Raw genomic sequence first — 12,094 nt, 5'->3', positions numbered from 1 at the left:
TTTGTATATCTTTTTGGGGGTGTATCAGTCTGTTTTCACATTGCTAATAAAGACATAACAAAAACTGGGTAATTTATAAAGGAAAGATATTTAATGGTTCCTCATGGCTGGGGAGGCCTCACAATCATGGTGGAAAGCAAAGAGGAGCAAGTCATGTCTTACATGGATGGTGGCAGGCAAAGAGAGAGAATTTGTGCGGGGAAACTCCTCTTTATAAAACCATCAGATCTCTTGAGACTTATTCCCTACGACAAGAACAGCATGGGAAAGGCCCACCCCCATAATTCAAGTACCTCTGACTAGTTCCCTCCCACAACACATGGGAATTGTTGGAGCTACAATTCAAGAAGGGATTTGGGTGAGGACACAGCCAAACCATATCATTCTGCCCTGGCTACTCCCAAATCTCATGTCCTCACATTTCAAAACCAATCATGCCTTTCCAATAGTCCCCCAAAGTCTTAACTCATTTCAGCATTAACTCAAAAGTCCACAGCCCAAAGTCCCATCTGAGACAAGGCAAGTCCCTTCTGCCTATGAGCTGGTAAAATCAAAAGCAAGTTAGTTACTTCCTAGATACAATGGGGAACAGGCATCAGGTAAATATATCCATTTCAAATGGGAGAAATTGGTCAAAATGAAGGGGCTAAAGGACCCATGCAAGTCTGAAATTCAGTGGGGCAGTCAAATCTTAAACCTCCAAAATGATCTCTTTTGACTCCATGTCTCATATCACATCGGGTCACGCTGATGCAAGAGGTAGGCTCCCAAGGCCTTGGGCAGCTCTGCCCCTGTGGCTTTACAGGGTATAGCTCCCCACCCGGCTGCTTTCACAGGCTGGCAATGAGTTTCTGTGGTTTTTCCAGGTGCACAGTACAAACTATAAGTGAATATCATTCTGGGGTCTGGAGGATAGTACCCCTCTTCTCACAGCTCCACTAGGCAGTGCCCCAGTAGGGACTCTGTGTGGGGGCTCTGACCCCACATTTCTCTTCCACACTGCCCTAGCAGAGGTTCTTTATGAGGGCCCCGCCCCTGCAGCAAACTTCTGCCTGGACATCTACATGTTTTCATACATCCTCTGAAATCTAGGCAGAGGTTCCCAAACCTCAATTCTTGACTTCCATGCATCTGCAGGTTCAACACCATGTGGAAACTGCCAAGGCTTGGGGCTTGCAACCTCTGAAGCAACAGCCTGAGCTACATGTTGGTCCCTTTTAACCATGGGATGCAGGGCACCAAGTTGCTAGGCTGCACAGAGCAGGGGGGTCTTGGGCCCAGCCCACAAAACCATTTTTCCCTCCTAGGCCTACAGGCCTGTGATGGATGGGGCTGCCATGAAGATCTCTGACATGCCCTGGAGACATACTCCTCATTGTCTTGGCAATTAACATTTGGCTCCTCATTACTTATGCAAATTCAAGCAGCTGGCTTGAATTTCTCCTCAGAAAATGGGATTTTCTTTTCTAATGCATCCTCCGGCTGCCATTTTTCTGAACTTTTAACTCTGTTTCTCTTTTAAAACTGAATGCTTTTAACAGCACCCAAGTTACCTCTTGAATGCTTTGCTGCTTAGAAATTTCTTCTACCAGATACCCTAAATAGTCTCCCTTAAGTTAAAAGTTCTACAAATCTCTAGGGCAGGGGCAAAATGTCACAAGTCTTTTTGCTAATACTTAGCAAGAGTCACTTTTACTTCAGTTCCCAAACAAGTTCCTCAGCTCCATCTGAGACCACCTTGGCCTGGATTTCATTGTCCATGTCATTATCAGCATTTTGGTCAAAGCCATTCAACAAATCTCTAGGAAGTTCCAAACTTTTCCACGTTTTCCTGTCTTCTTCTGAGCCCTCCAAACTGTTCCAACCTTTTCCTGTTGCCCATTTCCAAAGTGACTTCCACATTTTCAGGTATCTTTACAGCAGCACCCCACTCTACTGGTACCAATTTACTGTAATAGTCCATTTTCATGCTATTAATAAAGACATAACTGAGACTAGTTAATTTATAAAGAAAAGAGGTTTAATGGACCCACGTTTCCACGTGGCTGGGGAGGCTTCAGAATCATGGCAAAGACAAGGAGAAGCAAGTCACGTCTTATATGGATGGCAGCAGGCAAAGACAGAGAAATTGTGCGGGGGAACTCCTCTTTATAAAACCATCAGATCTCTTGAGACTTGTTCACTATCACGAGAAGAGCATGGGAAAGACCTGGCCCCATGATTCAATTACCTCTGACTGGGTCCCTTCCACAACACTTGGAAATTGTGGGAGTACAATTCAAAATGAAATTTGGGTGGGGACACAGGCAAACCATATCGGGGGTGTCTGATTAAATCTTTAACTCACATTTAAAAATTGATTTTTTTTATTAATACGTTTTAGGGATTCTTTATACATTCTGAATTCCAATCCTTTGTCAAATACATGTTTTGCAGAATTTTTTTCCCAAGTTGTGACTTGCCTATTTATTTTCTTGACAATGTTTTTGATAAACAAATGTTTTAAAAGTTGGTGATTTTGATTTGCCAATTCTTTCTACCAAGGTTTTGCTTTTAGTGTCTTATCTAAAAAACTTTGCCTACCCTCAAGTCATGAAAATATTTTCCTGTGTTTTATATATTTTTGCTTTAGCTACTACATTTAGGTCCAAGAGTCATCACAGTTTTTGCACATGGTTTGATGTAGTGGTTAAGATCCCCCACACCCCACCCAATATGTATACCCAGTTGTTCTAGCACTATTTGTTGAAAAGATACTATTGTTTTCTGATATCTGATAATTCTAGATATTTAGCCTGTTGTCAGTGTGATTTTCATTCCCTTGAGGGTGACCTATTTGTCTCTGTTCTGGGTGCCTTCTGAAACTTATCTTTTTCCTTATTTCATCTACCATTATCTTGTTTGTCTTTCAGTATGCCCTTTCAATCCGAAGATTCATGGGTATCTCAACTTTGGCATATTTTCTGCAGTAACTTCTATTCTTGCATTTTCTCTAGGTTTTCTTTCTGGAATTCCTATTGGTTAGAGCTTGAACTGGGATTAGACCTCTAAGAGTTTCATATTTTCTAGTTTTTTTCTTTCTCCTTTTTTCTAATGTCATATTGACCAGTTTTGAAGTGTGACAAGCTTATTATTAATTTCCAAGTGCTCTTTCATGTTCTCTAATTGTGCTTTATTTGTAGCATCTCATTGTGATTTCATGTATTAATTGTGTTCTAAACTACCTCTGGGAATATTAACTAGAGGCTTTAAAAGTTCTTTTTCTGTTCCCAAATTGTTTTTTGTATAGTCAGTCTTTATTTTTGCTTCTTCCAGTTTTCAAAATTGCATGTAGCTGATTTTCTTCATGTGTCTAGTGATTTGGGGATACTTTTTTATGTTAAAAAGAAAAAACGGAAATTAGGTGATTTTCCTGTGTGTTTCCTCTATTATTTTATACAGAGCTGTTTTTCTGCTAGTTAATTGTCCAGAAAACAGAAGAGGCTGACAGGAAGTTCAGTTTTTTTGTTTTTGTTTTGTTTTGTTTTGTTTTGTTTTTGAGATAGAGTCTTGCTCTGTCGCCCAGGCTGGAATGCAGTGGTGCAATCTCAGCTCACTGCAACCTCCATCTGCCGGGTTCAAGTGATTCTTCTACCTCAGTCTCCTGAGTAGCTGGGATTACAGGTGTCCACCACCACGCCCGGCTAATTTTTGTATTTTTTAGTTGAGATGAAGTTTTGCTATTTTGGCCAGGCTGGTGTTGAACTCCTGACCTCAGGTGGCCCACCTGCCTCGGCCTCCCAAAGTGCTGAGATTGCAGGCATGAGCCACCAAGCCCAGTATGACAGGAAGTTCTAATCAGCCAAGTAGAGAGTGCTAAACAGAAAGGCTTCCCTTTAGGGAAAGTGGCAGGGAGCCAAGAAAGAGGACTTTAACTGGGGTGTCAACACCAGCATCAGTTTATGAGCACTTAGTTAAAAACTATTGTCTGCTAATTGTCCTCCTTCCATTCTTTTAGGTGTTCTGGCTTTGTTCATTTGAAAATTATTTATTACTCTTCTTAATTGTGTATTATGAGAGAGAGACCAAAGAGTGTGTTCAGGCTGCCATCTTGAACCAGAGCTTCATTCTATCTTTTCCCAAGCATTTTCTCCTCTTTCTAAATGTGCATCTTTTGTTGTATTTAGATTGATATCTTTACTTTATCATGGATATACCAAGCTAATATCCACCTTCGTGCCCTCAGTTATTATGTTTCCTTTTCAGAAATTTCATTCTTCTCTTCCCTCTCTTCTTCCACTTAAATCTAGGAAAATTCTTACCAACTTTCAAAACTTGGGCACACTTCCTTTGTGAATCTCATTTAACTCAGCTTTCATTGACCTCCTACTCATCTTACTGTTATCCTGCTCAATGCCTGACATTCACAGTTCAGTTCTTAATTATACAGTCTAGTATTACTCACTCTTTTTAGATATTTATTATTATTTTGGTAACTACTTAAAACTCTTTGGGAATAAGTGTTTATTTTTCTGTAGCCTTCAAAACACACAGCACAGTGTGATTATATAGTAGATGTTCAACAAATATTTGTAATTGATTAACTTCTCTATTGTTGTATAAGAGGAGGTAGATAACTAACTGCCTATATTTCTTTTTTCTGGAAACATTAGGAAGCCTGTATTTGAATTGGAAGTTGAATAGTGAAGCTCCATTTCAGCCAGAAAAAAAAAATTGCTATGTATTCTACATTAAGAATAAACTTAAATTTTATAGCATAAATATTGTCTGCTGAAAGCAATGACAATAGATAGATTCACAAGAGTTGAAGCAAGTAGGACAAGAGTGGTTTGGGGAAAAGCAAAAGCAAAATGTGACTAGAAATAGACTTTATAGTCTAGTGTTTCCACAGTGAGTTCTCCTAACATTGCTAACAGTGTCAGCTTCAACTAAAGGTTTGGAGGTAAAACAAGAGCAAAAGATTTGTAAATAGTATGCTTCTAGTATTCATATCACCAAATATATCTGCTTCACCACCTCTTTGGGCACTTGGTAGGTTTGTATTTGTATTTCCTTGATCTCATTAAGTTAGGGGTAGTCATGTGACTTGCTTTGGCCAAAGAAATTAGAGTGAGATTGTTATCACTTCCAGGTGGAAGCTTTAAAAGCCAGTGTGGGATTTGTCATGCCTCTGTTTTCCCCTCAGGGATCGTGGAAACATGTGATTCTCCATAATTCTGAATTCCTGAAAGCCTATAACCCACTCATCGTGAGTGAATAACAAAGCTTTGTTGTTTAAGCCACTGAGATTTTGGGAGTTTTATTTCAGTATAATCTAGTGCAGGGCAACCTGTAACCTGCAGGCAAGCTGCCTGTTTTTGTACAGTTTTGTTGGAACACAGGCATATGTATTTTTTTATGTATTATCCATGGCTACTTCCATGCTACAAACGAGTTGAGTAGTTGAAACAGAGATTGTATGGGCTGCAAGCCTAAAATATTTACTTCTACCATTTAAGAAAGTTTGCTGACCTCTAACCTGGTCTATGCTGACTATGACAGACCTAGAGGTCTCTGGTAAATGCCTTTAGATGGCTACTTTCTATTTTGTACACAACATAAAAGATGTTTATAGTAGCCGGTGTCTAAGATCCCTCTAGTGATCCCTGTCTCTCGATATTCACACTCTTGTGCAGTCTCTTCCTACACTGAGTAGGGTGACTTGTATAACCAATATGGAAATGATGGAGTATTGCTTCTTTGCCCAGGTCATCAAAGACATTATGGCTTCTATCTCCCTCTCTCCGAGATCATTTACTTTGAGGGAAGCCAGCTACCATGTTGTGAAGCCCAAATGGTGAGAAACTGAGGACTTCTGCCAAAAGTCTTATGAGTCAAGCCTTCAGATGACTGGTGCCTTGGCCAAAATCCTGACTGCAGCCTCATGAAAAACTCTGAGGACAAATTGCCTGGTAAAGCTGCTCCCAAATTCCTGATCCACAATTAATATGAGATAATAAATGTTTGTTATTTTAAGCTGCAAAATTTTAGGGCAATTTGTTATGAATAGATAACATGCAGTGTTCAAATGAAAAAGTCTACTGGTACTGTGTATGCTTACATATGTATATATTTGCACATAGGCCTACATATATATACACATGTATTATTACTGGACAAAGAATTAATGGACGTCCATAATTACAGCATACTTAAATGATTTTAGATAAGTGGAATTACCTTACCTGTGGAAGGAATTACTATACATGTATGTATCTTTCCCATTCTTTTTCAACACCAAATCTTCGTGGAATAGAGAATGGAATGTATTCTGGGAAGGGAGGAAAAAATTTAGAAAACATTTAAATTTTCCTTGATATGTTAAGTGCTCAAATTTGCCTTAAATTCTTTGTATGTGGGAATAGGGTAAGAAGAGTGGCACGAACTCTGTAATATTTTAACATTTTCTTTCTAAGGATGATGATGGATTTCTAACAAAAGTGTCAGCAGGTCACTTTTTCAATTTATCACTATAACCTTCCTAGATACGTTAAATGGAATAGTAAGAGCATTTTGAATCGTGGAAGTGATATCTGGAATCTAGAAAAATATTTGAAATGAAATTAGGAAGTAGTCAAGGAGCAAAAGTCAGTGAGAGCCCAGGGTCAAGGAAAACTAAATAAAAGTGTGTTTGATAAGAAATTGAGACTAACAGACAAAGATAATGGGTAAAAAAATTCCTTATTAAATGGTACCAGCAGATTTGTTTGGACAGCAATCTGTATAGCTTTAACCCCAAGTGTAAACAAATGGTGTCTAATTAATATTTTCCGATAACGCTGGTGGGCATAAAGCATGAGTAACTGGAAAAGGAAAAAAGAAAGGCAGGCGGGAGAAAAAAAGGAATGGGAAAGAAGAAGTTAAAAAATAAAGAAAATACATGGTGGGATAGAAGTAAATGCCTTTGGTTTTTTTTTTTTTTTTTTTTTTGAGACAGAGTCTTGCTCTGTCACCCAGGCTGGAGCGCAGTGGCACGATCTCAGTTCACTGCAAGCTCTGCCTTCCAGGTTCACACCGTTCTCCTGCCTCAGTCTCCTAAGTAGCTGGGACTACTAGGCGCCCACCACCACGCCAGGATAATTTTTTTGTTGTTGTTCTTTTAGTAGAGACGGGGTTTCATCGTGTTAGCCAGGATGATCTCCATCTCCTGACCTCGTGATCCACCCGCCTGGGCCTCCCAAAGTGCTGGGATTACAGGCATGAGCTACCGCGCCCAGCCGTGCCTTTGGTTCTTAATTCTGTCCCAAGCTCCAGGACAATGGCTGCTACCTGGCCAAATCCCATTTTTCTTTTTTCTCTTTCTTTTCCTCCCTCCCTCCCTCCCTTCCTTCTTTTTTTTGAGATGGAGTTTTGCTCTTGTTGCCCAGGCTGGAGCAATGGTGCGATCTCGGCTCACTGCAACCTCCACCTCCAGGGTTCAAGCGATTCTCCTGCCTCAGGCCCCCAAGTAGCTGGGATTACAGGCGTCCACCACCACTCCTGGCTAATTTTGTATTTTTAATAGAGAGGAGGTTTCACCATGTTGTCCAGGCTGGTTTTGAACACCTGACCTCAGCTGATCCACCCGCCTCGGTCTCCCAAAGTGCTGGGATTACAGACTAGAGCCACTGCACCTGGCTCAAATCTCACTTTTCAAGCCTACAATTTGTTTTAGGCCTTCAGTAAATATTCAACTATCAACCTGCAAATAAGCACGGACCTCTATAGTTTGGGCTAACATGAAATAAGGGTGAGACTAAAGAAGAAACTACCAAGCTATCCCCTGATGCCCCTAAAAAGGGTGAGAAAAGCTCTCAAAACAAACATAGTTTCTCCTTTTAATACTCTTTTTGTTTCATAACCATGCGGCTCTGCTGTGGATGGGAGGTCTGTATGTGCTGGAGTATGTGCTGTGAAAATCCCCATTGGACTGTGAAATTTTATTAACACATAATATCATAATTATCTTAGATGGTAAATCTGTAGGGTTGAAATCTGGAGACAAGATCCTTGGTGTGACTGCTTTCAGGATCAAACTGTAGAGCAATAGAACTTGTTCTCAAGGCCTGTAGAGTATAACCATAAACTTGTTCTGTTGTAGATGTTTATCATGCTTATTGAACTGTTAATCATAAATATGGCCAAAATTTATGTCTGACAAATTTCATAGCACTAATGAAGGGACAAAATATTTGAGAACCCCTGAGAAGTCTAATATGCTTGAGCCATGTTGAGAAAACTAGATTTCTGTAAAAGAAGAGCATGTGTGTACAGACAATGAATGTTTTAAAGGTAAAAGAAAAGGTTGGTTCTTTTTAGAAAATTGAAGACCAATTGTTAAATACTTTATTGTCTATCTTATTGTCATTTATTTAGGCTATGTAAGCACAGGTTTGAGAAATCATTTCCTAACTTGCCATAAATGTCAGAGACTGGGATTATCCGAGGTTGTCCTTTAAGATTGGAAGTTAACACAGGAGCCCTCCCAAGCTGGTCTGGATTGTGTTTCTTCAGAAAGGAGGCTGGCACAGAATCTTTATAAAGTGTTATTTCATTAAAATGTAACCTTCGCAGTGGTATCTGCATTTCAACCAGGGAAATTTCAATGTATCCAATGGTATAATGTAAAACTCCAAAAGGGAAATTAAGCAGATATTTTTAGCCAAGGTGCCACCATCATCACTCCACAAATCCTATTCTGTTTGAAGCAGCCTAATCCTAAGTAAGCCATTTCTAACATAATGAAATGCATTTTTCCACAGTTATAGAAGATAAACCTTAAGTGAGTGCTCTCTGACTTTTATCTGAATTTCCTTGAGAAATATTTGGTCATGGCTTTTCAAAATTTTAGTTCCTTTGATTACCTTCTTATTTTATAGCCCTTTCAAGTTACAGAGAAAATTGAGTTAGCAGTGTTTTCTTCCTCCAGGGGACATTGCTGCTATTTCTTGGCTCATCTCATTAAGACCTAGCACAGTCCCATAACACACAGTGTCATAGGATTTGCTCAGCTGTGACCAGGTGTTTCCAGTTCTGTTTCATAATAGCTGAAACTAAAAACTTCATTTTTTTCCTCAACATCTGCTCCGTACTGTTTTTTTATGATCATTATAGTAGTGAAAAAGTCTTCAATGGTATATTAGATAAAACAACAAAAGCACAAGGGACAAATGAAAAACATAGATAAGTTGGACTTTATTAAAATTAAAAACTTTTGTGCTGCAAAGGATATCACCAAGAAAGTGAAAGGACAGCTCACAGAATAGGGGAGCATATTTGTAAAGTATATATCTGACAGGGAGCTTGTATCTAGAATAAAAAACTTCTACACCTCAATAATTTAAAAAACGATTTTTTAAACTAAAAATGGGCAAAGGCTGAGCTTGGTGGCTCACGCCTGTAATCCCAACACTTTGGGAGGCCGAGGTGGGTGGATCACTTGAGGTCAGGAGTTTGAGACGAGCCTGGCCAACATGGTGAAACTCCGTCTCTACTAAAAATACAAAAATCAGCCAGCATGGTGGCAGGGGTCTGTGGTCCGAGCTACTCAGGGAGCTGAGGCAGAAGAATTGCTTGAATCCAGGAGGCAGAGGTTACAGTGAGCTGAGATCATGCCACTACACTTCAGCCTGGGCAACAGAGCGAGACTCTGTCTCAATAAATAAATAAATAAATAAATAAATAAATAAATAAAAATGGGCAAAAGTTCTGAATAGACATTTCTCCAAAGAAGATATTAGAATGGCCAATAAGCACATGAAAAGATGCTCAACATCATTAATAGTTGGGGAAAGGAAAATCAAAACCACCATGACATACTTCATACCCACTAGGATGGTTATACTAAAAAAGACATAATAACAAGAATGTGGAGAAATTGGAATACACTGCTGCTGGAAATGTAAAATGATGCAACGGACTTGGAAGACATCTGGCAGTTTCTCACATGGTTAAAGACAGAGTTAACATATATCCCAGTAATTCTACTCCTATGTATATGCCCAAGAGAATTCAAAACATATGTCTACACAAAAGCTTTTAAGTAAATGTTCATAGCAGCATTATTTATAACAGCCAAAAGGAAGAAACAACTCAAATGTCCATCAACTGATGAATGAATAAATATAGAATATTCATACAATGCAATATTATTCCACAATAAAAAGGAATTAAGTACTGATACATGCTACAACATGGATGAACCTTGAAAACATTATGCTAAGTGAAGAAGTCAGTCACAAAAGACCACACACATATTAAATGATTTCATTTATATGAAATTTCAGAAAAGGCAAATATATAGACAGAACATAAATTAGAAAGAAGAGAAGTGACTGCTAATGGGTACAGAGTTTCTTTTTGGGGTAATATGATGGCTGCACAACACTGAATATATTAAAAACCATTGGATTGTACACTTCAAGTAGGTAAATATGGTATGTGAATTATATTTTAATAAAGCTGTTATTTTAAAAATTCTTCCATGAAGTTGATCATGGACACAAGCCAGGGCCAGGTCAAGAACATATAAGCCAGCTGGGAACGGTGGCTCATGCCTGTAATCCCAACATTTTGGGAGGCTGAGGCAGGCAGATCACCTGAAGATCATACTGGCTCGTGTGTCTCATATCTGTGTGTTTTTTTTTTTCCAACGGAGTCTCGTTCTGTTGCCCAGGCTGCAGTGCAATGGTGCGATCTCGGCTCACTGCAACCTCCGCCTCCCGGGTTCAAGCGATTCTCCTGCCTCAGCCTTCCGAGTAGCTGGGGCTGCAGACGCCTGCCACCACGCCCGGCTGATTTTAGTATTTTTTGTAGAGACGAGGTGTCACCATGTTGGCCAGGCTGGTCTCGAACTCCTGACCTTAGGTGATCCGCCTGCCTCAGTCTCCCAAAGTGTTGGGATTACAGGCGTGAGCCACCGTGCTAGGCTTACTTTTAAAAATCTTTCTTTTATAAACCAATGCCCTAAACTACGTGACATTTTCAGTTTTATCCCTGTGAGCTTTCCATAGTTACATGATTTTGAAAACAAATCAGCAAAGCACTAGCAAAATGCAAGCTTTATCTTCCCGAGATTAGAAGTTATTTGGAAACCTCAGGACTCTCATCCTTTCGTTCTGGACAATTTATATTAAAGGGTGAGTACCAGTTATTCTTTTGGCTCATGGCTGAAATAATGTTATTACAGCTGATCTATTTTGACTTCACGAAGTGAAAAGTAGTAATTGGGGTCCCAATGGACTTCTAAAATCTCAGCAGAGTAGCCAATGAGCACATAAGCATTGCTTATGTGGAGTATTGACCTTTGCTAAGTGCTTACATAACTGTGTTTTAATGAGCACATCGGAGCTTTGAAAAATGGACTCTTTGGGCCAAGGACGTGCGATTCGGCGGCAAACGTTTCGTTGAAGACAGTGAACCACCTAAGGGGCAGGCTGCAGGTCTGAGGTCCTGGGGGATCCTAACAGAAAGTGTGTTCTGACAGCAGTGGGTAAAAATCCACGAGTCGGACTGGACTGCTCCTCTCCTAAGCCACAGCAGCAACGTCTGAACAAGGTCTTTGACCTTGTTCGAAGCTTGAGGACAGCCCTCCCTGCCTGCGCACGTGGCAGGGTGGGGACAGAGGCAAGTGGCACTAACATGAGACATCTGCTCCAGCACGCCGTTTAAATTACAGGTGTCGAAATGAGTTCTGGGTTTGCTGCCGCAGGATACCGCGGGAGCGACCCCAAGAAGAACTAACAATTATAAGAATCGAAATAAGAATCTTCCAATCTTCCAACACACACTCTCCTTTTCCTTCTTTGCTCCGCCCCTACGCTCGCCCACTCTCCGCCCACTTCCCCAGTTTTGGCCCGCCCAGGTCGCTGGTTCGGCTCTGTCCCGCGCCCAGCCTGACTCTGAGAGGTTGACGAGACTCGGGGAGTGCGACTCCATCCGGGTGTTTTGTTGAGGCTGGTAGAGGGCGTGCTTTTATGATGTCATCGGGGCGGGGCGAAGAGCCAACTCAGGAGACCGGGACTTCCTGAAGAAGGGGGGCGGAGGAGTGGCGGGGAGACCCTTTCCACGCCCCTTG

This window comes from Mandrillus leucophaeus, unplaced genomic scaffold, assembly GCF_000951045.1.
Source record: "Mandrillus leucophaeus isolate KB7577 unplaced genomic scaffold, Mleu.le_1.0 Scaffold56, whole genome shotgun sequence".
Lineage (NCBI taxonomy): Eukaryota > Metazoa > Chordata > Mammalia > Primates > Cercopithecidae > Mandrillus > Mandrillus leucophaeus.
Note: the sequence above shows the minus strand (reverse complement) of the source record.